Raw genomic sequence first — 27,622 nt, 5'->3', positions numbered from 1 at the left:
TTTTCCTCCTGCAGGGGGGTGCGGGCGTGGGTTGTACGTCAGCTCTGATTTCCGGTAAGGGATGCCTCCCAGCGGGACTGTGGTGCATTCCCAGGCGGGGTCACTGGGTAATCCAGGTCCAGGTTTTTTCCAGGTCCCTGGGGTCAGTGAGAGCACAGAGGGCATGCCCCCGCCTGTAACTGGTCCAGAATGATAGTAACGAGAAAGCCTCTCCTATCAGGGTCCACGTGCTGGGGGTGGAAACGCCAGCTGGTAGGGGAATGGCTGACAAAACCAGGTGGACGATACAATGAGGCAAGGATCACCACCAGGTGCCCAAAAGGAGAAACAGTTATCCCTCACCGTAGGTCAATTACGGGCCAAGCACTCTGCCAGGTGCTGCTTTGCAGGTGAGGAATCTGAGTCTCAAAGAAATTGCACGACTTGACGACTTGACGTACTCCCCCGGAGTCTTTTTCTCTCTCCTGTAATTCTAGAAGCTCTTCCCCGCCCCCCTGGCTTTGGCAGAATAACTAATAAGCAATTGTAAAGCTCTTTGCCTCGTCTAGAGGCGTCACTAATTAAACAGGCGAAGTGGGTTTATGGCTGTGCATAGAATGGCCAGAGCTCTCCCCAAGCCAGTTGCCAGCTCACTCTGCTGGTTTGCTCATTAAACCTCAGTGAGCTCCTCTGCAAAATGGGGACAATGGCCTGCAGGCTGTAAGAATTGAGTTAATGATCGAAGTCACTGAGTTCAGTGTTTCGCCGGCGCTCACCAGATGGGGACTATCATATCAGGATGCGAGTGCTCTGTCAGAAATGCGAGTTGTTTTTTTGTTTGTTCTGTTTTCCGGGGCACTGGGAATGGACAGCAGCAGGAGCTTGTGTAATACCGGTGGGAGCACAAAATCCGGCAGCCACTTGGGAGAGCAATTTGGCAAGGTGTGCAACAGGCGAGGGTATGCGTCTCGGGGACCCGGAGATCCCGTGGGGCCCGGAGGTGCCCCGCACACGCACGAGGAGACGTGGACGCAATGTGGGGAGCAGGGGTTGTGAGATGGTGCACAATCGGTCTAAAGTCATTAGAGGGAATATTATACTGAAGTTAAAGTAAGTGAGTCCGGGCTCTGAGGATCAGCAAGGTAAGGTCTCACAAGCGTAATGTTAAATGATGAGCAAATTGCACAAAGACAATAGGCCAAGTGAAAGCTACAAACGACAGTGAATATTGATTAGGAATATGTTCCTAGATAGCAATTGTATAAAACCTGTTTGGAAATAGCGAATGGCAACATCAGGAGTTCAGGAGAGCTGTTCTTTCTGGCAAAGGAAGAATGAGACTAGATTTTTTTAAAAAAAGAGATCAAAGCAATTCAACTCTATCTGTATTATTTTATATCTTATAAATGTACTAGGGCATCAATGACCAATATTAAGATTCAGCAAAGCAGGACAGTGGATACTTTTCTGTATACTTGAAGCATTTCACAATTTAAAAAAATCGTATTTTATTACATGTTTTGTTCGTTTTCATTTGTCTTTTCTTGTTTGTCCACTTCATAGTTCCAATGCCTGTAGCATCTTATGCTGAGACATGCACTTTTTGGGACGGTGTCTTCTCCCTGCTACGACCCTTCTGTGCGAGGTCCAGGGTTTACAGATCTCAGTGCCAAGTGTCACAACATGTTTTCTGCTGGGGTTCGGCCGAGAGGTCAGAAAGTGCAAGCCGGAGTCGGGGTTAATGATTTAACACGGCTTTCCCTTGGCCTGTGTGAGCTCTGTGAGCTGTCGTGACGATGGGCTCCTTCACACGTGCGGCCACCGAGGGAGAGGGGCCGCAGAGGTGACATGGGTGGCAAGGACAAAAGCCTCCATCAGCAGCGTCCCTGCCTTACCCCAGTCACCTGGCAGGGCACCAACAGCAGAGATAAGGCTTCGCGAGGGAGTCGGTGCCTGCGGAGCTATGGCTGACCCACAGGGCAAAGGTTCAGAGAGGCCGAGGAGGTGCGTGGCTTTCCTGTTAAAGTGTGACTTCACCAGGGGAAGGTGAGGTGGATGAGGGGGGCGGATGAGGCATTGAGTTCACGGATAAGCTCGGTGCCAACGGGGGCAAATCCGGCGGGCAGCTCTGTGTGTGCGTGTATGGGAGTGAGGCGGGACGTGAAAGCATGCACATCAAATCTAAAGAAACTAGCTCTGTATATAGCACTGTGCGAGTTCCCAACTCCGCCACTGGGAAAAGTGAAATGTCCAACCACAGACTGATACACGCTGGGAAATGACTCACCAAGGCCCGGAGGGCTTTGGTCTCCCATAACGAACGGACGTTCCACGGAAGCCAGGTGCAAACACAAAATATTTCTTCTCTGGGGATGCGTTTCAGGTGGGTTGGGTTTTAAAAAGTTTAAAAAATTTTTATTATCATTTAGTGCACAGTAGACTATTGTTGTCTCCAGCTCTTTTGAACTTAATCGTCTTGCATATCTGAAACTTTATACCTGTTTATTACCAACGGGCTGTGCCCTGTGGGCCCCCCTCCCCCCCCCCCTCCCCCGCCTCGCACCTGGTCACCACCATCCTGTGCTTTGCTTCTGAGTTTGACTATTTTGGGACCCTCACAGAGGTGGACCGTGCAGTCTTTGTCCTGCTGCGGCTGGCTGATTGCTCTTAGCATCATGTCCTCAACGTTCGCCCATGTGGCTGGCTGTGCACGGCTTCCTCCTTTTTAATGCGGGGTAATATTCCACGGTGCATTTACTGTCTCCACGGCACTTCCTGTATCCAGGCACGCATTGGGGTGTTTTGAAAAATATTTTTCAAATTTCTATCCTGAAAATCTCAAACTACAAAACCATGGAAAGCCTATGTCGTTGAAGACCTGTTTACCTTTCACCCAGATTCTTCGAATTATTAACATTTTGCCACATTTTCTTTCTCTCTCCTTCTTTGTAATATAGACTATGTATTATGTAATCTTTATGGTACACAATAATGCAGTCTATACATAGATTATTTTCCTGCGAAACCCCCTGGGGAGCAAACTGCAGACATCACGCCCTTTCACTCCAAAGGCCTCCGCAAATGTCATCGAGGAGCAACGGCCTTCTCTTTTAGAAGCACGTGCAACTATCAAACCCTGAAAATTTAGCATTGTCCTATTTTTAGCACAGCTCGTATTGGGATCTCCCCAAGTGGCCCCACCCCACCCCCACTGCCATGTAAAGCAATTCATTTTCTGACCCAGAGTCACGCGCTGTTGGGTCTCTTTACGTCGCTTTACCCCGGGATCATGCCCTGGCCCTTGGCCTCTTCCGACATTGACCGCTGTGAAGGGCATGGGCCGCTGCCCTTCAGATTGACTCCGTTTGGGTGTGTTCTGCGATTGCTTGCTCCCCTTTAAATTCAGGTCGCACGTTCTTCCAGGAAGACGGAGCGGTGTGCTGTTCCTTTCAGGGAGTCCCGTCAGGAGCACACAACGTCAGCTGGTCCCTTTCTTGGCGATGTGGATTTTGATCGCTTGCTTAGGTGCGGCTTCCAAGTTTTTGAGATGCAGTTCCCTGGAGAAGGTTTTCAACTTCCTTGAGCTTAAAGGTTGCTGTAGAGTCCGTGTCTCCTTGGCAGGGCACCTCTTCCCGGTTACAGGAGAGAGCCCAGTGTGGGCCAGCTCCGCCTTAGCACTTGGCCACCCCCTGCCCCCAGCTTGCTTGCTGTGGGGGAGGCAGGCAGCCAGCAAGTGTTATGAATAAACCGTATGCCGATTCAGATTGTGATAAGTGCTGTGAAGGATGCAAACCAAGAAAATGGGACAGAGAGTTCGGCAGGGACAAAGTGGCTGTAGATAAAGCAGAGTCCCTCCCCTCCTGGGGCGTCCTTTGCCGTGGGGGAGACCCAGGGCAAGCACGTAAACAAACCTACAGTGAGTCAGGGAGCGATGAACGTCATGAAGAGACCGGAAGCCGATGGGCAGACGTTGTCCTCAAGGGCTCGCGGCCAGGGGCAGAGAGGACCTGGCTCGGGACTGGCCATCTGCGTGGAGATTGAAATGGCGTGAGGAGGAGTACTCTGAGGCTGGGGCGGGGGGTGTGATCCAGGCAGGCAGAGGGGACAGGGAGCACACAGGCCTGGTGGCAGGGATCTGCTCGGTGCCGCTGAGGAGCAGCACAGAGGCTGAGGAGGGGAGAGGCTGGAGTGCAAGGTGCCGGTGGGGGTGGGGGTGGGGGGCTGAGAAGGGAGAAGGGGCCGGGGCCAGATCATGGGGGCGTTTCCAGGCCATGGGCAGGACTTTGGGTTTTATCCTGAGCAGACTGTGAAACCGCCAGGAGGTTGAGAGCGTCCATGTTTGCAAAGCATCACTTTGACAATTTTGTAGAGAACTCAGGGAGGAGGGAGGGGTTGTGGCCGAGGGCGGCAGGGTGACCAGAGGTATCCAGCTGAGAGAAGTTGGCTCCAGGGGCACCAGAACCCCATTTTGCACACCTGTCTCCCCCATGCCTAATAAGGGATGCTTGGTAGTTGCTAAATGAACCAGTGAATGGGTGGGTGAAACAATCCATTGGCTTCTGTAATTATTAAATAATTTTCAAGTGGAGACGTTCATCTGATGGATGGTGGGTTCGCACTGTGCCAATTTAGCTCGGGTAGGACATTTCCTGAAATTTGCTTTCCTCTATTTTTTCAGATTGGGGTTACCTGCTGGAAATATTGGCATGTGATTTAGGAGAGGGAAGGGAAGGGAAGGGCAGTGGCTTTTAAGTGCTCTGAGGTCAGTGCGGAGCTGGCCCTTCTGCAGCTCAGCCAGTCTGCTGGCTCAGCTCCTTGGCCTGGGGCAGCGGCTCCTGAGGCCCCCTGCTGATCCCTTCCCGCTGGTCTTTGTAACCTGGTTCAGGTAGGTGTGCAGATCCCTGGTGCGGAGGGTCACTGGCTCCCATGGGCCACACGCAGCGTTGAGAGCAGAGATAACAGGGAAGCAAAGTTGTAGCACCTCGTGGAGGTTTCAGGTTTTGTTCATGTCCCTGCTTCACGCCCATCTTCCTAGCAGCCTGTTTTGCTGAGTTCAGGCCCAGCTCCAGAACCGGGAGCAACAGAACGTGAGATTCTTCCCTCAGCCCCCGCGATTGCCTGGTGTCTAATCCTGTAACAAATCCCCTTTCTTTACCCTCCGTCCTGGTTCTGCTTCTCTGAACAGACCCTCTGTGTTACACACTGAGTCTGAGCATTTGTCCACCCTGAAACTTCCTGAGTGCTTCTAAGTTTTAGGGAAAAAACAAACAACAATTCAAATTTCAAAGCAAACTTTAAAATATAACTGATCGATCTCTTAGCAATTCTGGTACCGCTGATGCTCATTCAAACACACAAAAGTGCCTTCAAATGCAGGACCATGATTCTTCCTTAGTTTTCTAGGTATTGGGTGAGAGAGCAGTTGTGAATTGTTTGCCTGGCCAAGAGGGCTGTGAGAAAAGGTCTCGGATTCGGTTTCGCACCATGTGAAGCCCTGGATGACTTCACCGTGAGTCGGGGCGGGGGCGGGGGGCGGGGGGCGGGCGACGGAGTTCAGCTGGCAAGCAATGGCAGACCCCCAGCCTCTCGGTGCCGGCTGGCACTGACCTTTAAATGAGTGCCTGGGATTAAAGTTTAGTCCCAGTCCGGGCCGGATCTCAACGTTCTTAATCTTTTTGGATTTATGGGACAAAGAGGCAAGGAAGAGGGAGAGAAGTGGCCACTTGAGATCTGGGCCATTGGGACAAGGGAAGGAGGCCACTGGGTGACAGTTAAGGGCTCAAACTCCATGGTCAGCCAGAGCCAGATTGGACTCTGCGACACTGTGTCCCCAGAAGGAATTCATGGTGTGCCTTTGAGACTCAGTGTCCTAATCGATAATGTGAGATGATAACTTCTTCCCCAAAGTGTTTGCAAAGGTTAAACGAGATGGTGTAAGCGCAACAGGTAAGACGCTTCCTGACCTAGGAAACCAGGACCCAAATCCTCAGTTTCCTCATCTGTAAAATGGGGCTGTTAATAGTGTCCACTTCATAAAGTTTCCATGAACATGAAATCATTAAATATCAGCCTGGTGAAGATGGCAAACATTAGGTTCAAATCCTGGCTCCGACACCGAATTACCGTGTGACCTTGGGAAACTTAACATTTGGAGTCTGTTTCTGGTTCTCATAGAGAAAACGTGGCAGTAGCAGCACCCATCGGGCAGGGCTGCTGTGAAAGCTAAGTGTCATCCTGTATGTAAAGCAGTTACCAGAGTCTGGCAGGTTGTAAGTGCTCGTAAATATTGGTTATTGTCAATTGCTACCCTTATCATGATGATCAGCCATAGTCAAAGGCCTGAGCTAATTGCATGCCTAATTATTTTGAACTCTCCCAACCATCCTGCTGGGTAGGTATTACCTTGTTCCTGTTCGATGGAGAAGCCATTGGAAGGTTGAGAGCAGGAAGCAAGGTTATCTATTTGTTCATCTTTCCAACTGGGGAATTGAGACCAAAACTACCCTACTATTGTGTGTCTGCAGTCTTTTTTTTTTTTAAAGAATGTATCTGGGGCAATACACGAGCTGAGCAGCCCAGGCCCTCTGGACCACTGTTTCACTCGCTGAGTGTTTTGATAAATGTCGAGCAGCTGGGGTTTGAGCGCCTGAGGCAGGCAGATTGGGAGCTATCTCTGGGGACACACTGGGAAGCCTTGAAAGACAGGGAGGTCTGTTGGTGTTGGCAGTGGGAAGGAAGTGGGGGGTGCCGGCCGATTTTCTGGTTCCCCCTCAGTGTCTCTTACCCTACATGACAGTGGGAACATGTAGGGGAACACCTAAAACCCCACCCTTTCATATTCATGAATGAAGATCTTAACGAAGACTGCTTTTTAATAATGGCGAATACCACTGCAAAAGGTAGGGAAGCTTCTCCACACAGGCTTCAATGAAACTGTATCTCAGTGAGAATGCTCATTGCTAATAGGTGGGACCATGGGCCAATTTAATGCGTGCAGTAATTTTTCTTTTCTTCGGACTCCCGGGAAGTAAAAGACAACAGGGTGCTCGGGGCACTGAGCAATGCGAGTTGCTGAGGCCAGATATGTCAGGACGGGAAACGTGTTCAGGAGCAGTTCTCAACAGCGCGGTTTTGCCCCTCAGGGAATATGTGCCAATGTCTGGACACCCTTTTGATTGTTACAACTGGGGATACAAGAGGGCGCTCCTGGAATCTACAGGGTAGAGACCAGAGAGACTGCTGAACACCCTACATTACCCAGGACAGACCCTATAACAGCAATGAAAACACATCTGATCTGCAATATCAATGGTGCCAAGGCTGCAAATTCTTGAGCCAGGCGTGTGCCAGGCAGTTGCCACCAAAGACGAACAGCTAAAGAAAACTCTTTTGTGTTTGGACATGTGTCTCAGTCAGCTGACAGTACCAGGGACTGGGGTGGCTTCAACAACAGACCTGATGTCTCCCGGTTCCGGAAGCTGGAGGCCAGAGGTCAGGGTGCCAGGCGGCTGGGTTCTGGCGAAGGTCTTTTCCTTGGCTTGCAGGTGGCCACCTTGTCCCTGTGTCCTCCTGTGCCCAGGAGGGTCAGTTCTCTAATCTCCTCTAACAAGGGCACGAATCCCATCAGGGGGGCCCCACCCTCGTGACCTCGTCTAACCCTAATGATCTCCGAAAGCTCCATCTCCAAACACCGTCACATTGGGGATTAGGGCTTCACCACGTGAACTTGGCAGGGGGGCCCATGCCCACTGAGCACATAGCATACACATAAGGCCCAACACTTCCATGGTGCTTACCGTGCTTAGTGCTTTACGTATATACGAGCTTGTTCCCTCCTCCAGCACGGCTAAAAGGGGATGACGGTTTTATCCACCTTTTGCAGCTGAGGAGGTTGAGTCACTTGTCCAAGGTCACAGGCTTGGTGGTTGCAGAGCCTGGCTTCTAACCCAACTCTGGTTTCAAAGTTAGTGTGTTGTTAGTCTCCACACGAAGTGTGGCCAACCTACTGCCTCAGCAGAAACTCTGAGAAAAGCGTTGCAACGCTGCTAAGACAAGGGCTGCAAACGTCCTTGCTTGGAGCAGTCATGCTGTGCCAGCTCTAGGCACTTTGCCTTCATGGCCACTTCCTCCAATTTAAAAAAAAAATTAAAATTCTATTTAATGACTGCAATGGCATAACAACAAATACAAGCTAGGCTGGATTCACCATTACCATAGCTATTACTTACTTTTTCTTCTGCTTCTCAAATAAATTAAAATTAAGATATTTTGGGGGACCCCTAAAAGTGTGGTGGACCCTAGGCACTGTGCCTAATGGAGAAGGAGGCGCTGGTGGCAGAGGGTTTGAACGGTGACAGGAGGGACCGCAGCAAGTCAGGTGTGAAAACGATGCAGCAGAAATCACAGCAGCAGCGAGCAGCTGAGCCCCTTCTGCAGGGGACAGCTGTGGTTGTTGGGAGTGGGGGGGGGGCGGAATGAGGGCTCCGTGCTGACACATAGGCGGATTTTCTAAGCTTAGAAAAGAAGCCCGAATCCCAATACTGTTTTGAATCAATTCACTATTTCTATAAACTATTCTAGGAAGGAGGGGAGGCAGAGACGGAGGGAGGGAGGGAGGGAGGAGGGAGGAAGAGAAAAAAGAAAAAAAAAAGAACAGAGCATCACAATTTGATTCAGTGAACGGACTTTGGCGTCAGAGACACCTTGGCATCCACTCACTAGAACGTGCCTTGGGCAATGGACTTCACGTCCCCAAGCCCCATTTATCATCTATAAAATGGGAATAATGCTAGAATGCACTTTTCCTTCAGTGTTGTGGGTGTTTAATAAGAATCCAGATTTGTATTGCGCCCTTAAAGTGCGATGGCATTTCAGGTCCACACGGGGGCTTGCAGATCAGGTCCCATGCTCTCTGGAGCTGGGAGGGCAGGGGGGCAAGGGAGCCGGGCTGAGCCTGGGGCAGGTGTCGGAGCTCAGCCCTGCCCAGCCCGGCCAATTCTTGCCCAATGCGGGCGTGGGCCCACATTAGACACATCAGGTTTAAAGTGTGGCTGGAAATCTGGGTTTTATGTGAAAGGTCTCATTTATTGTCTTAATGTTAGCAATGGATTACAGTGTTTAAAAATAGAAAAAAATACAAACTGACCAAATAAAATACGTCTGAAGGCTGGATAAGGCCTAGGGTGGCTGGTTTAGGATCTGCTCCCATCGGAAAGTAAGTCTGTAGTTGGTGTCCACCTGTCTCGTAGGTGCCCTGGTAGCGTTCAGAGAAGTATCTGTAGACCAGGAATCTCTATGTTTTTCGGGGTGAGGCTGGAGGATTCATTTGGGGGTGTAGCTTGCATAAGCAAAAAAGGAATTTTCAGTCAGTTGAGAGGCACATCATTCTCGAAGGAAACATCTGTCTGGGAATCTGAGGACGTTATCAGAAAGAAAGGGCAAAGGTGTGTGAGGTACCCAGCAGGATCCAGCAAACAGATTTTTGATATTTGATTTTTTAGGGGAAAGAAAAAAAAAAGAGGGTGAAATAAGAGAAAGAGAATTCAGACATGCAAATCACAGCACTCTAGAGAAATTCTGAAACCCAGAAATCCCCAGAAAAATAATGTTGAGCTTCTCTTCCGACTGTTGCCAGTGAGGTGACCCATGAGTGCAGGGAGGAACTTCTCCGGTAGAATTTTACAGCGGAAGGTGGCTAAAGAGACCTTTGCGTTTCCAGTTCTTTTCCCGTTTGGAGGTAAATAAAATGGGGAATGGAGTTAAATGAAGCACTTCCCCATTGCCCAAAGCTCATGCTAAAAAACCAGCCAGATAGAGGGCAAGGCAAGGGACTGAAACGCGTGAGCTAAACCAGGTGGGAGGCGATAGGGAATGGTGGAGACACTGGGGCAAACTGGAGGGGCTTTCGACAGATCTAACTTTTGAAGAGAAATGAAAATTCCAGTTTTGAGGATGAAACCTCCTGATTTTTAAAAGTTGTTGACTAATTCAAAAGTCAGGGGCGAGATGACCACGCACGTCAAGCAAAGGATTTCTGAGGTCCGCAGTTCGCGACTTGCCTTAGAGACCCTTTCAGCGCCGCCCCGCCCCCCACCGCCACGTTTCCTGCCAATGTCGTTCTCCCCTCACTTCCTGTCAAGCGGTTTCTCTTCCAAGGCAGCACTGTTTACTTTAAAGTCAGAAACCTTCGCTGTGACGATTTCCTTCACGCTTTATTCTGAACAAGGACCTTCCATAAAGACAGTTTTTTACTTTGTCTCCTCCCTGCCATTCGCCAGGTTGTGCTTGCTCAGCCAGAAATTCAGGAACCACTAGGACAGCTGTTCAGAACTAGAGAACATTTAAACTCTCACCCCAGCCCTATTTTTCATTAAAGAATCTTCTTTTTATAGTAAACTAGAGAGAGGATGTTCAAAGTCCGGGTTCATAAGGTGCAGCGTTTTGGCTCAGCTGAGCCCAAAAATAGAATTGCAAACATACAATCTGGTGAATCTTTAATGGCCCGATACAACTCCCCGAAGCAGCCGCTGGAACAGCGTCCACCTCTGCATTTGGGGCAAGACACTGCTGGGGAGGCCAAGGCCGTTTTTTATGCACTAATGGTTCTACTTCCTGATTCCGTTCGAGCATGTTTAAGGCAAGAAAACAGGAGCAGAGCACCCAGCCTGATTATACATCTCTCTCCCGGATTTTTATGCAAACTGGGAAAGTGAATCAGAAGCCAGTCGTAAACCCATGAACTTCAGTTTCGGGTTAAACCCTTCATTGAAGGCGAGGCCATTTCCCCAGATTATTATAATTTTTCCTCTTCGAGGAACAAATGTGTCTACTTTAAGATACTGATCACAAAAATCATTAAACAGACGTCATCTCTCAAAGAAGTGCTAAAATACCCATGGCTCTTCAAACAGTTTAAGATAAGAAAGTACATTATAATAAAGTAATGGGATAAAAAATCTGAGTTTTCATCTATTAAAATTTGAGTTGCAAATTATACCCTCTCCCTCCCCCCCCCCCCCCCCCCCGCCCCAACACACCCTTTCAAGACACAGGATAGTGAGCTGATACATAGTGTGACTAATCTCAGCAGTTCACTTCACGGCTCTGAGCTTTACTATCTTGTCATCTTACTAAACTTCTGTTTGCCTCTGTTCCTTTTCTGCAAAACATAGGGTATAATAGTACATCCCTCAGAAAGATAAAATGATATAAAAATGTAGCTTATAGCACAGTATCTGGCACGTAAGAGAAGTCCATATGTGGTAAGCATTACTAATGCTAACATTTCCACCGCTAAGGTTTCTACATGTTGCTTGCTTCCACCTTTTAAATGGTACAGGCAGAACTAGCTACTTCCAGAGCTCCTGTTCCTTCCATCCCAGCCCATGACCAGGGTAAATACGACAAAAATGTGTAACCTGAGTCTACTTACCCCATCATGTTGGGAGAGAGAAATGGTTGAACACTAGACAATGGTTGTCTTATTAAATGTGAACGTGTTGGTACCTAAACAAACCCATGTCCCTAGTTGTCGGTGTCCCTATAAAGCACGGCTTCTCTGTGAAATGACTTGGTGGGGAAATAGAGTATCTTTTGGGGAAGGCTCAAGGGAAGGGCCCTGGCTGGGTGGGTCAGTTGGTTGGAGTGTTGTCCCATGCACCAAGACGTTGCAGGTTCAATTCCTGGTCAGGCACACCCCTAGGTTGAGGGTTCAGTCCCCAGTCAGGGCATGAGAGGGACACAACCAATTGATGTATCTATGTTTCTCTCTCTTTCCCTCTCTCCCACCTCCTACCCCACCCTTCTCCCTCTCTCTCCCCTTCCTTTCTCTATAGAAGCAATGGGAAAAAACCCTCGGTGTAGAAAAGGCTTGAAAGAGACACGGACAGGTGTGTTTGGGCATGCAAACTACTTTACCTATTGCCATAATACCTTCAGTCTTTTCTGAATCCTGGCAACAAAAACAGGTAAACAGGTGTTGTTGGAGGGAACTCTACCTGTGGACTTGAAAGTTTTATCTTTGTTTATTAGAAAGGACAGCACGGGATCTTTGCAGCTGGTGATTCATCATGTGAGTCCTGCTGGGAGACAAAGGGAGGGGCCGACCAGCGGGTCCCCCCCACCCCCTCAACCCCCGCTCCTGCCCGTCCCCCAGCTCGGAGCAGCAGGGGCGCTTTGAAGGCAGCTTTCCCTCTTGAGTTTTCAGCGCTCCTTTTAGAAGCTCCGGAGGGGGCCCTTCTGAATCATGTCTGCGTCTAGAGACATCAAAGGCAAACTGCCTGTTTATCGGGCTCACCAGCTAGTTAGGAGAAAGGAACAGGGCTGGTCTCCTGTGAGTCACTCGGCCAGATGGAGGGAGGGAGCGGAGGTTAACAGGTTCACAGGCAGCCTTCTGCGCCCTCACCAGGAAGGGAAGTCATGTTGTCTCTTGCCAAAGAGCCAGTTAAGAAGACACTGTTGGTTTTGTCTCTGGCATTTTAGTGCCCGGGCAGAGCCCTGAGAGGGTCTGAAGACCTTGATTAGGCTTATGTCTTGAAGCGGAATGTGACCATCCTTCACAGGGTAGGCGCTCACTAAATACTGAGGGCACAAACTCAAGGGACCTGCTGCCATGAAAAATGGGCCACTCATTTCTGGGAATTAATTAAAAGACCTATTTTTAAAAACCTGACGTAACGAAGTGAACATAATTGCTATCAGTTGCTCTTCACAAGCCCAATCCAAAACGCTATTAAATCTGGACAGCACAGAAGGAATCGAAAGGAGGTCGCGCGTGCGCACTGAGACCCTGAAAGGGAAAGCTGGAACCGAGAGGAGTTTTAAATAATAACATGAATTTGGGCAGAGCAGATGCTCTTAGAAATGCCACCTGTCTCTGTAGGAGCAGCTCTTAAGGGGCAAGGACTTGTCACCTCTCCCTGGAACGAAGGCCCCATTCAGCGCACTCTGCACTTCACACCCTGTCCTGACCAGGACGTTTCAGCTTGGTGTCCTTCTCACCCACCAGCCCGGGAACCGATGGGGCAGGGAACGTGTCTGCTTGGGCTTCCCATTTACCCCAAGCACAGGGCTGGGGACATAGTAATTTTTCAATAAACCCTCTAATTCATCCTCTGATAAGCCCTCTGCTTTTTTGGAGTAAGGCATGATAATGTCGGTCCTGAGGGTGTGGTCGAGGTCCGTGGTCATTACCCTCTGGGGTCTGAGCGCCGGTTCCTCTTCAGGGAGGCTTCTTTTGCATGTGCCTGGCTGTCCTTCCCCGTGAAATGGGAGTGACAAAAGTGCTTGCTGCCCTGGGAGGATGTGCTTCCTCCTCCCGAGCCGGTTTTCTGATACGTCACGCTGTCCAGGCTCCTGTTGACTTGATGCTTTCGATTACTGATATTGCGTTATATGCTTTATAGTTTTAGCATTAAAGTGTATGATGGGTGATTTTGATTTTTCCCTCTTAACAAATAAGTAGTCCAGAGATGTGAATCAAAGCAAAGGAGAAAGAGATTGAGAGGGTTTTTGTTTTTTTTTTTTCAAATTGCTGGTCAGCCAAACTTTAACAGTTTGTGGCCCACACATCTTAAGCTTGAGGAAACAGGGCCACGTGTTACTTTACCAATATTTAAAAAAATGTGTCTTGGTCATATTGTCAGCAGCATGGGGTTTTGAGCAGACTGAGCATTGAAAGAAGCTGAAGGGATTAACCAAAGAACATGTATGTATGACTCATGGACACAGACCACAGTGTGGGGATGGGCAGAGGGCAGAAATGGGGACATCTGGAATAGTGTCAACAATAAAAATAAAGGGGAAAAACAGGGAGGACAAAGAGAAATACGAGCGCCCACCAGCACCTTCCAATTTCTGTGCCACAGAAAACATTGATGTATGTTTGAATGATTGCCAATATCTGTCTGAAAGTCAAAGACCGCTCAGAGCAGGAAGGGTAGGGGGGAAGGTCTTCCAAATAGCACCCGATTGCCAGCAGTTTGCCAGAAGGTCTCGGGGGTATGTGCTCTAGGTATGTTTTGAAAAGGGTGATGTCATCACCTTGCATATTTTATCATGTGAACCTCTCACCTTTAGGTCAAGAGTGAATTCCTCTCCCCAAGCGAATAGCCCAGAGTTGGCCCAGGTGCGCTGAAGGAGAGAGGGAAGGAAAGGGCGAAGGGATGTGGATGTTCTGAGACCAGACACGATGTACTTGTGTGGATTTCCTTGGAGGAGCTGCATTTATATGCAGCACAACCGTCACTTGAGGTGTCTCAGGACACGTACATACCGTAATACTCTGTAATTATCCCAATCTGTGTTTAAGAAAGGGCACAAGACCTCCGTGACATAATCCCCAATGTCATGCACATGATCGCTGGCTCCGGGAAGTAGGCCTCAAAGATACATCATTAGCCTTTTCTGCAAGAGAAATGGCATTACTGTCAAATCGAAATCTTTTCAAGTCTTTAGAGGCTTATTCCGTCCGACGCATAAAGTCTTCAACCCAGAGAGGTGCAGCCTTTACAGAATTGTTTCCCAGAGTGGCTAACTGACCTCCCTTCAAATTTCTCCTTCCTCTATTTTTTTCTACCACTTATTGTCAGCTGATTGGCCATTTTTAATTGTTCATTTTTTTAAAAAAATCTTATTCATTCATTTTAGAGAGCGAGAGAGGGGAATAGAGATAAGAAGGGAGAGAGAGAGAAGCATCAATTTGTTGTTCTACTTATTAACGCATTTATTGGTTGATTCTTGTGTGTGCCCTGACCTGGAATTGAACCTGCAACCTTGGCACATTGGGACAGTGCTCTAACCACCTGAGCTACATGGCCAGGGACTAATTGGTTATTGTTATTAACCTTCCTCAAAATCTACCAGCAGGGGATAATAAACTTCCAAAATTTGTGATGCTGTTCCAATCCAGTATTAGTTGAGGACGAAGCCAACAGGAAAGTAGATGGTAAATGCTGGGCTGCTCAGGAGGAGTTCTAGACCTATCCCCAGTAGGACGTTGTTTTCCTCACTTGAGATTTTTTATTTTGTGCTGGTCACAGAGCTGCTGATGAGTTCACCCAGTAATTAGCGCAGCCCCTGTTGAGGGTGGCGATTTCTGGGCCATAATTTACCTCGGGGGCATTGTCACCCCCCAGAGCATGTGGGAGGAGACACCTGTCTTACCTCCGTGCCTGGAGACCCTTGGTTTATGTGTCCTGGCAATCAGATGCTCAGCTGGGGAGCTCCCAGACTTCTGGTTTCCCTCTCTAGGTCGCTCCTTTCCTTGGCTCGATCAGTGAGTTCGTAGCTGGTCCGTGCACATGGTTCAGGGAGGGGGCCTAGGCTCGCACTGAAGCTTGGCCAGCAGTGCTTCTAGTGGGCACCTTTTGGGTTGGGGTCCTAGTCCATCCCTCAGTTTTATTTTTCAGTCTTTTTTTTTTCTCATCAAATATTATCTCTTTCTTCTTAGCGATCGTTTCTAGAAATGGTATTAGGACTTCAAGTTTTTTTGTCTCGTTGACTGCTTCGCCTTCACTTAAAACAAAAGGAACAAGCTGGCGCCCTGGGCGCCGGAGGGTGTCACGGTGATGTCCTTTATCTGCCTCTGGAGGAAAGGGCATTCATTGATTTTTTTTCCCCCAAGGGAAAATGAGTCCATGTTGGAACCCCGCGGTAGGATGTACACCCCTTGGTTATCAGAAACAAGCGTTTCTCCCTTTTGTTCCCTTCATTCATGTGCGAGCTCTTTCTGGAACACCACCTGTGCCAGAACTTGGGGTGCAGCCTGACAGGGCAAGAGAGGACATATTTCTCGCAGATGCCCAGTGAGCCGAGGCAGTGAAGGGAGGAAATGCAGCCGGTGGCCGTCACGTGGCCGGGCCGTGGAGAGGAGCGGCGCTCGGACCTCTCTCACTTCCCGTTCTGGCTGGTGCCGAGCTCCTGTTGGCTGCGCCCAAATTTGGCCACGAGACAGCAGGGAGGTCAGGGGAGCTCAGCCCCTCGGGAATAGAGGAGACAGAGGTAGATCTGGTTGGAGAGACAGACAGATGGACAGACAGATGGATCTGGGCGATGGGGCCCAGAGAAGTTGACCACCTACGACATCCTTTCTCAAGAGTTTTCTCTTCAGCCATAGCTTCGTGGGCTCCTCACGGTCAGTGGATCCACCCGTTCAGCCCACGAACGTCCTTGGCTTTTTTGTTTTGCTTTTGTCTGGTGAGCGTCCTTCCCTGCTCTGCATCTCTCCTATTTTTTTACTCTTTCCTTCTATGTTTCTCTTCTTTCTCTTCTCTCCCATCCTTCCTCCTCTGCTCCTCAGTTGTCCTCTCCTTGGACCTTTCTCAGCCTCACAAAGGTCCTCAACTTCTACTCAAAACCATGAGCGGCTCTGTTATGTACTTGCTACTTTTTCCCAGTGAAAGGCAGGAGGCGTCCGCAGCACAGCGGCCATTTTGAAAGTGGGGAAATTGCCCGGGACTGTGTCTTCTGGGTGGGAGGGCCGCTCCTCATTTTCACAAGGAGCCAAGGTTTCCGGTAGAGCCTTGTAGATAAGTGACGGCTACCTATGTGTGGTAGTAAGAGGGAAAAAATAACCAAGATAAAGGGGGAAAAAAGGAGAAAAGAAAAACACCCTACACATTGAAAAACTCTTCGCAGAATATGATTGTTGGTGTATTTCCTCATTTCCTTCAACCATCCTTTTGTGTGTGAGTTTGTTGTTTTCAGTTTCTACATCGTTCAGATGACTCACGGCTCCCTTCCCCAGGCTGTGCTTAACCTTCATGAAGCGACGCTGCCAGTGGCTAAATACCATGCCAAAGGGCCGCACCAAATCCACCTCTTATTAAGAATTCTTGGTTATTAATCACCTATGTCCCAAAGATGATGAATTTACTGTTGCTACGGTAATCACTTCAAAGCAGAAACATATGCCTTTCCTCAGAAAGAGGGAAACCTGTTTCCCTTTCGAAGCAGAAATGTATTAGCTGGGTTAAGATATCCAGCATGTATTTAATGGTCCTACAATGTGCAGAGATCTGAGAGCCACTTTGAGGGGACAGTGGCTCAAATAGATACGGAATTGGGTTTCACCCCCTTTGAAGTAGAAAGTTGCCCAATTCGAGGCATTGAGCACCATGTAGTTGGGCATAAAACCCAAACTATCCCTGGTTTGGTCTTTAATGATGAGAAATGCCCCCGTGTGACGTGTCGGCTGCCTGTAAATTCGTAAGGGGGGTAAGGCCGCCGTGGCTCTATTTGCCAGCACCACGGCACCGCCAGGCTCAGCGCGCCTGGTGAGGGCAAGACGTCCAGCAGCGTGTGGTGGGAATGAGCACAAGCTCACTCATGTTCTGGCGATGTGTCCTCTGAAGCTGCATCATGTTCTGTGGAACTGGAGTGCTGGCTCCCAGACAACACCGATGTCGCCATGGGGCCGTATTCAGGGGGCCGCGGAAGCCACGAGGGGTTCCAGGTGTGTGCCCCTGCAGTTCCCGAGGTGGGATTAGGTACGGTTTGGGGACGGAGAGTTGGACGTGTCCAGGTGAGCCCTTCCCACCACCTCCTTGACACACCTGAGCCCTTGTAAATGCGGCCGAAGTACCATGCCCACCCAGGCGCCTGGACCTGGTTCCGTTGCGCTTGGCTTCTTTCCTGGGGGTGAGTCATGAGTGGCTGGTTCGAGTCCTCTGAGGCTAAAGGTGTTGTTGCTCCCTGGGTGTTCTCAGTTACTGTCTAACTGGCATTTCTTTGTCCTCAGTATTTTGTACTGTTTGTCTTAGTTGGGATTCAAGCTATTCCGTCTCTTGGCTTCGTTTTATTCATCCATTCATTCAGGGGGTTTTATGATGATCCCACTGTCGCCTTCCAACCGGTGTGCTGCAAGAATTTTTAAAACATGCACTACCTGACCATTGAGTCAGCGGCACTGGCCTCCTTTCCCTTAGATTGTCAAATTAAAAAAAAAAAATGACAACAGTCAACACAGCAATAGCCGTTGGGTGTGAATGAATCAAAATTATACCTCCTTTTTTGGTCAGATAGGCAAAAAATATATTTTTTGGTGTGCCACAGACTTGTAGTAATTAGTTTACATGCCATGCGATGAAAGAGGCTGAAAATTGCTGGTTTGAGATGCTGGAACAACACAGCAGTGAGCGAAATAGATAAGGCTCCTTTCCTCTCATATCCTTGTTGAGGCGATAAGTAGAGGAACAAACTGATTTTAGACAGCACAAAGGAACGGGAAGGGCCTCAGAGAGAGTGGCCTGGAAGGTGGCACCGTTAGAGGGGAGGAGATAGGGCTCTCTGAAGAGGTGATTTTAGGTGGCGGCCTGAAGAATGAGAAGAAGCCGGCAGTGTAGTGACCTAGAGGGGGAGTGTCTCTGGGCTTGGTTTACTGGAGCAACAACAGCAATAGCGCCAACAGAGTCCGCGTGTGCTCAGGGGGTGAGGAAGCCCAAGAGGCCAGGCCGGAGAGCGCCCGGGCCGGTTGTGTGGACCAGGGTGAGGCGCTGTCCCTTTATTCAGTGCTATCCATCCAACTAGTCCCATACTCCCTACATTTCTTCACTTCCCTCCTCGTCCGTCTCAGGTTCCACGGTTCGTCACTGTCATCGCTCCCTTGAGCACGCCCGTTCCCGTCGTGTGAGTTATCTGTTGGCTAACAGAGGACACAGACATGCGGTGGCTTGCAGCAGGCAGCATTTTCATGTCACACAGTACGGGCTGATCAGGGATCCAAGGACGGTGTCGTTGGGCAGGCGTGGCTGGGGCTTCCAATGCGATGGCGGCGCAGGCGTTCCTCCCGCACTCCAGTTACCTGAAGGCTTGACCTGGGCGGCAGGATTCACGTGCAGACTGACTCACTCACCTGAACGAATGGTAGTCAGTCCAGGCTGTTGACAGGAAGACCAGTACCTTGTCACATGGACCTCTCCAGAGGCCTTCCTGAGCATCCTCGTGACACCGTGGCTGGCTTTCCCAGAGAGGGTGATCCCAGAGAGTGCAAGGTGAATGTCATGATAGCTCATAGAGACTTTTAGGATCTAGCCTTGGAAACCACATGGTGCTGTTTTACAGCACTGCTGACCACACAAGTCCTCACTGCTCTTTGTGGAAGAGGAAGGGACCACAGAAAGGTCTTTCCATCTCCTTTAGATATGGACTCAAACTTATGTGATGTGTTTTTTCCTTTGTTTTCAAATACTCATTTGAAGACATAAATCATGGCAGTTGTAAGCCAATGCTCTGGAGTCAAAAAGGATATGGAGTTCCAAGACCAGGTGTACCACCCACGAGCTCTGCGACCTGTGGCACATTGTTTAACCTCTCTAAGCTTCTCTCTTTTCATCTGGAAAATGGAGATAATCCTATATCATAGGTCACGATTGACATGAAGATCACAGCGAAATAATGTTATAACAAACTTAGCCATGATGATTGGCATACAGATCCTTAGCCTATGTTCTCAGCTATGGTTCTTATTCCTTTTTTTTATTTCTACAGAATACGGCTCCTCCTTGAAGCACTTTATAACATTTGGGGATACGGTAATGCCTTGCGGGGAGTCCAGTGCGCAGTCAGGTTGGATTGGCGGGGAGGCGAACCTGGTGATCTTAACAGACCCTGGCAATGCATATTTAGGATGCCAGAATAAAAACTCCCCTCTGTATGACACAATATGATACAACTTGGCAGGCTCCATATTCGTTCTCAGAGGACCTGTGAGTCAAGCCTTGGGCCAGTTCGACAGGGGCACCTAAGTTCAACCCCAGTGCAAAAGCTAACCACCTCTCAGAGTCAAAGGATGAGCTAGTGAGTCAGGCATTTATATCAAAAGGTGTTAAAAGATTATTTGGAACATGGCGGAGGATAAGAAACAGGATTTCCAGTCCATTCCAGAATTTTATTTCTTGTGAGTCATCTAGGAAATGAAGGTAACAGATTTTTCAATGTCATTCATTTATTTTACATCAAAACAGAGGTTTTGAGCACTTTCTACGGGCCGGTTACTAGGCTAGGTTCTGGCAAAGCAGTTCAGAACAAGGTTGCCTGAACCTCAGTTCTCACGATACTCAAAACTTCAGTTAACAGCTAGACTAAGCACGTTATCCTTATCATTCTGTTTGATGGCTTACCTTTCCGCAAGTTGCCAGATATTGCTAGAACTCTCAGAGATTTCCATCTATATATTCAAATGATTCATATTAATGGTGGGCAGAGGGAAAAAAAATCCTGATTTTTTTCCCTCTATACCATTTGTATCCAGTTAATCAGCTGCCTTATTGTTCAATAACAGGTAAAATTAACTTGTTGAGACAAACATGTTTCCCAAAGCCGTTGTCTAGAACTGAATTACTGACAACGTGGTATGAGCAGTCATGATCACAAGTCATTTTTCTGACTGCTGGTACAAGACCCATGCGAACTGTTTGCATTGCATGGTAAATACATTAATGACGCATAGAGTCCCAAAGCAATTTCAACACTGGCATGGAAATTCACATATCCCCTAAACTTTGCTTCAAAGATGGATAAAATCCCTTCTGAATTGGATAAATGGAATGCATTCAAGACACCGTACCTTTTGCTACAATTAACTCAGTTGCTCCCGGGGTTCATAGTTTGCTCAGCCTAATCTGGCCCGACAAGCCAGTTCCTTGTTCCTTAGCTGATCCGTAGTGAAGACGTTCACCTCCAACAATTAATAGCTCGTTCCCACATCTCTTGGAAAGGTCGTGACCCAGTGTGGGCATTTTAAAAGTTGTGTGTACAAGTATCCAGGGAGACAATAAATGTGGAATGAATGCGTACTCCTTCTAAAATTCTCGTTGTAAGGAATGGAATTTGCCTCTAATGCTTGACCTTTTGCACTATATTTAAATGGAATCTCAACAGAGAACAGTTCTAGTGAGAAGTAGCTAGTGAGAGAACAGTAGTTCTCAAATGGGGTGATTTCTTCCCCCTGGGGACAGTGACAATGTCTGGTGACATCTCTGGTTTGTCACAACTGAAAGAGGGTGCTGTGGGCATCCAGCAGGTAGAAACCAGGGGTGCTACTAAATATTCCACAGCACCCCCACAACAGAGAATTATTTTTCCCTAAATGTCACTGACTGTGGAAGGTGAGACATGTTGATCTGCTAGGGTTGGTCTGGATAACTTTGTTAAAAAAAAAATTCATATCAAATCAAGCGATAAAATAGAGCTTTTAAGACCCTTGGCTTTACAATCAAACCCTAGATCCGTGCCTAGGCTCTCCCTTACCAGGCAGATGACTTCACACAAGGTTCTTAATTTATCCCAATCTGGGTATTCATTTGTATCCTGGGTTCGATAATAGTAACAAGTGGTTGCTGTTGCTGTGCATTTAAAACGAAGTAACACGTGCAGAGTGCTGTGCATGTTCTGGACACATATAAGCCCTTTAGTAAATGGTAGTTACTGTTACAGCTTCTCTATGCAGAGCACAGGGGTAGCAGCCTTCAAGGCATCTCCCAAGGATTCTCTTCTTCCAGCACGCGAGCCCCTGCGTAGTCCGCTCCTGTGCCAGCAGGCAGGCCTGCGTAACCCATAAGATGTTGCAGAAATGGCACGTGTTACTTGCAAGCTGAGGTCCTAGAAGGAAACGTGGCTTCTGTCTTGACTCCCTTGGATTGCTCTCCCCAGGGGACACCAGCTGTGTTGTGAGAACATTCAAGCAGCCTATGGAGACGTCTGTGTAGTGAGGAACAAAGGCTCTCCACTAACAGTCCCCACTTGCCTGTCCCAGATGGGAGGCATCTTGGGACAAGGTTCTCTGGCCACAGTTGGGCTCTCAGGTAATTGGAACGCTGACCAACACCTGGATCTCAGCCTCATCAGAGATTCTGAACCAGAGCTGCCCAGACATTCCTGCCCCATGAAAACTATGTGATAGAAATTCTTTGAAAAGCCCTATTTTTTTTTTTTTTTTGGCAACTTCTTCTGCAGCAAACAGTCACTGAGAGAGGTGCCTTTTTTTCTAAAGCCACGGTTTCACGCCATCTTCCTGTATTCCAAGGGGGAAAAGAGGGATGGTGAAGGGTATTTCTCTTTCATTTTGTGAGGAGACGGATTCTTGGTGGACGGGGCATCTTGATGAGTTTACACAGTTACAAGCCATTTGACTGGGTAGTAGTTAGGAACTTCAGCCGTAGGCTGGCTTGGATTTGAAGCCTAGATACAGCTGCCACTCTCTAGCAAAGTCACATTTCTTTGCATCCAGTTTTAAAATCGAGGGCAAAGTTACTATGGGGATTATATGAGATAAACTTGTAAAATGCTTAGTGCCATGGCAGGCAGGGGGTAAGAGCTCTATAAATGTTTGTTGAATAAATAAAAGTTATGTCCTATGGGTAAGGTTTGTTTTTGTTTTTTTTCCAAATCAAATAACTCTATTTTTATCTACATCTTTGTCATCCGAAGATTTGGGAAGGACTCCCAAAGCCCATGATACATGGACTTGTGGCATTTTGTTGACATTAGAATTAGAAACGTGTAATTTACAAGGGGCGGTTGGACAGATGTCACTGCGTGATGGCCCAGCCTTCCTCCCCCTGTGCTTTTTGGCGTTGTCACCTGGCAGAGCCGGGATGAGGGTAAGGCGAGTGAGGCTTATTCTGTTTCAATGTAATACTTTAAAAAAACCCAAACTGGCCACCTACAGCCCACAGGCTGGGCATCTGTTTCTGTAAATAAAGGGTTTTCTGTGGAAGTTCATCACCCCTGGCTGTGAATTCAATAACTTTCATCAAGCACATTTAAAGGTTTACTTTTTAAAAATCTAGTTATTTTGTGTCTATGCATAGGCAAATGTTGCTCCAAGGTGGTATTCACAAGGGCGAGAAATTGTGAGGTACATGTGTCCCCTGAAGGGCTGGCCCCAATTTAGAACCTGGGCCACCTTTTGTGAGGACACAGATGTGAGCAGCGAAGGCTGGAATCGATGTCTTGGTTTATAACATAATCTCCCACTCGCCAGCCCAGTTCACATGACGTGAACCCCAAAATTTGAAACTAAAAGTACATTTCTTAAGCTAGTGGTTTTTGGAGGAAAAGATTACCAGCCCTGTTTTTAATATCCAGGGCTATAGAAATCAGGGGGAAAAAATAAAGGAAGAGAAAGTAGGTAAGAAATAATAGAAATGAAAGCAACAATTAATGAAAGGGAAAGAGAAAAACCAAGCCTTTGCCCTTTGAAAGATTAAAGATATAGGGTTTTGGTTGAGATCCAGACAGCGAGTGACTAAATAATGATAAGGACTTTAAAATCTTGCCATTATAGCAGATATTTCAAAATTTGTAAGAGAATGCATTGAGCAACTATGGGCCAATACATTTACAACTCTAAATGAGATGGAAAATTTTCTAGGAAAACATGTAACTTACCTATACCGACCCAGGATCTGAATGGTGGTCAAACATCTTCCTGCGTTGTCAAGACCGGCTCCGTGGGCGTGGGGCCTGGCTGGGTCGGTCGCGGGGGCCCACACCGGGGTGGGCCTTGCACCGTGCCGCTACTCTGCGATTCTTTGTGCCCCTTCTTGAAAGTCTTAATTTTTTTTTTTAACTAGGAGCCTTTCATTTTCTTTGTCTACTGAACCCTGAAAATGATGGAGCCGGTCATTTCCACACCTGTGGAATTTTGTGGGTAAGTGTTACAACTCCATTTTAAGGTGCCAATAATCCAAAATTCTTCTGCAAATAGGAACAGACAAGTTACCCAGTTTATTTGAATAGACTGGTATAACTGGGCAAGCTCCCAAGATTTCTTGATCAAAGTTATTTAGGAATTTAGGGATAAAATGTGATTTCATTAGATCTGCCAGAACATGAATAGCTACTACCATAGTCATTAATTTCCTAAGAAGTTTGATGTTAACCTCCACAAGTGAATTGTCCTTTCCTCAAATGAAGTTGTTTTCTGCTTTTTTCTTCTTTTTTTCTGGTCCCTACAAGGAACATGCTACACAAGCTTATTCTAAGTTCATTCAGGGCTGGTTGATCAGTTAACTATTTTAAGCTCTTCCGGCACTTGTAGACTTTTAAAGGCTTAATATGAATTTTTTCCCAGGTCACTTGCTAGTGAACCTTGCAAGGATTTGGCAGACTGACTGAATGCTTGTCCGAAGTCATACTCAGCACCTTTCTCCGGAAACTGTAAGAAAAACAGAAACGAAGGAATTCATCTCAGGAATCTCATTACGAACATGATGGCAACATATCTGTGTTGTTCTGCTGCCTCAGCAGGTAGGACCTGGCCAACAACGCACCTCTGCAACCAATCCTGAGCTCATCTTTGTGGCCTTATGATTTTAATCTCTCATTTTAATGAACAATCTGCCTGTTATTTAATGAAAACTAGAATCCCACTTCCTTGGGGTCTCAAAAACATCAGTGTCTCTCTTATTATCGCTTTCCTGTTTTCTTCCTTGCTTTCATTTATTCATTTTCAACAAGAAGTAAGATAACCCATTTGTGGGGTTTTCCTCTCATTAAAACGTACCTGGAATTTAAAACTGCAAACGTATTTGAGAACAATGATCTCAGATAATTTTCTACAATTGAGGGGTTAAAAAAAAAACAACAAACTAATAAATCCAAGCTTGGAAGGTGGGATGAGCCTGTTCCCCTAGTGAATTACACTGTGAAGAACAGAGAATTCCAAGGTGACAATAAGAAACAAATCTTGGAATATGACAACAGAATTCCTTTATCCTTAATAAGTATGTGCTTTAATAGATAAGGATTTAATAGATATTGGATGAATTGATGCATGTTGCTGGTTCTGATGGCTAACCCAAGACTTAGTCAGTTCCTGTTTGGACTTTTCTTTCTAATAGGAGGCCTCAGTCCCTTGCCATGGGGGTCTCTCTAACATAGCTGCTTACTCATCAAAACCAGCAAAGGAGAGAGTCTCCTGGGAAAGCGATGTTACAGTCGTCTCTAACATAACCAAGTGAGTGACATCCCATCACCTTTGACATATTCTATTGGGTAGAAGCCAGTTACAGGCCTTGCCTGTGCTGAAGGGGAAGGCGGTTACACCCAGATATGCCTACCAGGCAGTGAGGAACATCCACAGTGTCCAATCTCCACAGCCAGACTTCTTGGGTTCAAATCCTGGCTGTATCACACACTAGCTCCATGAACTTAAGCCTCTTACTCATCTGCAAGCCTCGGTGTCTTCAACTGTAAAATGAAAAGCCTGCTCACACCTTCCTCACAGGGTTATTAAATTTCGGCGGTGTCCAATGTCCAGCCATTCCTGTGCCATGTTCATGATGGGTGCCTAATTTGTCTGCCCCCTGAAATATCATTCACTTACCATAATCTCCCCTTTCAATGTAAATCAACTGATTTAGAAAGCAAGTTTCATAATAGCAGTAAAAATTTAAAAAGAACTAGTACTACCAGAAGATAACTATAAACACACACACATTATCAGGAATGAAAATTATTTGTTTGCAAAATTCATCTTGCACATATAGTGCCAGGGGTACTTATGCACCCTTAATAAAAACACTAAGGGGAAAAATCAGTGTAATATACTTAATACAGTGCCAAGCACGCAGCGCTTGATAAATGTAAGCTATTCTCATTACAAATCTGTAAGTTTGGCGTTCAGAAGCTATTGTGTCTAGGGGTGAGCGAATATGTATGCCAGGCTGTTGGCAGGCCCTGCCAGCAAGTTATGATCGCTTCCTGCTGTGTCTGGACTCAGCTTTAGAACCCTTCTCAACGCTGTCTTTCAGGCAGCCGCCACCAATCAGCTGGTGTTGGCACACACCAGAGAACACGCTGGCCTCCGACAGGTGTCGCCTGGTGTAAAGAGATCAGGGAAAATTATAAATAAAGAAGAGTCAACAATAAATGAACTAAAGGAGGAAATCACATTATTAAAAAAAAGACACATCAGGCCTGACTGGTGTGGCTCAGTGATTGGAGAATCATCCCATAGCCCGAAAGGTCACAGATTCAATTCCCTGTCAGGGCACATAACCCAGGTTGCAGGGTCAGCCCCCAGCGGGGATGTGCACGAGAAGGCAACCAATCGATGCTTCTCTCTCTTTCTCTCTCCCTCTTTCTCTCTCCCTCTCTCCCTTCCTCTTTCTCTAAAAGCAATGAAAAAAAAATGTCCACCAATGAGGATTAAAAAAATGAAATGAAAAGAAATTACAATGCACTTATCATTCAAGTGGGTGCTATCAACTCTTGACTTAATTTTAGTTTTAACTCTCCAAACTCTTTCTCCCCCTCACCTCACCTTGCTGGTCAGCATGTGTAGAAAGTATCTCACACTCATTTTCACAAAAGCAGAAATGAATTTGGAAGGAAAATGGGTCCACTATACAAATCCTGTAATTAATTCTAAAGCTTCGGTCCTTGGGAGCCAATGCTGCCCAGAAGCCCCAGGTGCGCAGCACCCTGATGATTAAGGATTCTGCAAATAATTTTTTTGCTGATAAAGGGAGGTTTGCAGGGCAGAACAGTCATGGACAGCAATAAGTGATTAAGTCATTTGGATCAACGTTCAACCCAGGAGATTAGGGAAAGCTCAACAAATTACATCGAATCATAAACGGAGCTTTGGCTCTCAGCCAGGGTTGTTCAACAGACTCATCCTAAGCACTTGCGGGCAGTTGAACAGACTGGCCACAAAGTGTACGTACGGGAAGGAACAGGGGCTTGGAGTGAGGGAGGTTGGGGTTTGAGGCTAAGGTCTCTGCTTATTGTGCTTCCTGAGTGAGGTATTTGCCTGCTCCCAGCCTCTGGGAAGCCAGGGAAGGCCCCTGGCAGGGCTGGGTGAGGAATTGTTTGGTCAAGGTCCTGGAAAGTGTCACACAACTGGCCCTGGCATTTGGCCAAGTTGACACACACAGTGAGTGAAGCAGCACAATTGTTGTGCAGGACAGGTGAGCTGGGGTATTTGAAGTAGGTCTGACTCATGGAAGCCTTTGGGGGGAAAAAGTTACATATACCAGATCGAGGTTATTATGCATTGTATTATTATATTTCACACTTACTTACATGCTACGTGTCAATAGTAAGCTTCATCGTGTTATAATAGCCTATATATTAACGTTATATGAACCATACTTCACATATATCCTTCAATCCTTGGAAGATGTCTCCATGTTATTATTGGCCCTGTAAGGAAGTAGGTCCTGCTCGCCTGGCACTGGATCAGGCAGTGGAGGAATTAAACCCCTGAAGGAAGGTAGGCAGTGCGAGGTACCAGCCAGGGCAAAGGGCTTTCGTGAACGTTACCAAGAAGGGCAATTAGGTGAAGAAACATGTTTACTGAGAGCCAGTTATGAGCCCAAGGCCAGGTATCATGGATACAGGGGCAAATATGTCCCTGTCTTCATCAAAAATATGTGTGTGTGTGTGTGTGTGTGTGTAGTGTGCATGTGGGTGGCACGCATCAGTCACATAATCACGTCAATGTGCCATCATGGGAATTAGGAAGGAGAGGGACCTGCTGTGGGAGGCAGAACATAGACCTGGAGACCTGGAGACCAACGAGCCTGTTTCCTCAGGTGTGAAATGGGGAGAATTATAATCCCCACTGTGCGATGGGGGGGAGGTGTGAGGATTTGTGCGTTCGTGTGTCTCAGCTGTGCGCAGGGCGTCTGGTGCA

At 47.4% G+C, this 27,622-nt stretch overlaps 1 long non-coding RNA gene across 1 annotated transcript; it reads left to right on the top strand.

The window, feature by feature from the left end:
- Nucleotides 1-317: 317 nt before the first annotated feature.
- On the top strand, nucleotides 318-24,402 carry LOC129070419 (uncharacterized). The gene is made up of 3 exons (XR_008529132.1): nucleotides 318-389; nucleotides 23,553-23,629; nucleotides 24,053-24,402. It is a non-coding gene; the product is annotated as an uncharacterized LOC129070419 (long non-coding RNA).
- Nucleotides 24,403-27,622: the final 3,220 nt, after the last annotated feature.

This window comes from Pteronotus mesoamericanus, unplaced genomic scaffold (assembly GCF_021234165.1).
Source record: "Pteronotus mesoamericanus isolate MK-2021 breed Mesoamerican mustached bat unplaced genomic scaffold, CSHL_Meso_final contig_25, whole genome shotgun sequence".
Lineage (NCBI taxonomy): Eukaryota > Metazoa > Chordata > Mammalia > Chiroptera > Mormoopidae > Pteronotus > Pteronotus mesoamericanus.
This window is presented reverse-complemented; position numbering and strand designations above follow the sequence as displayed.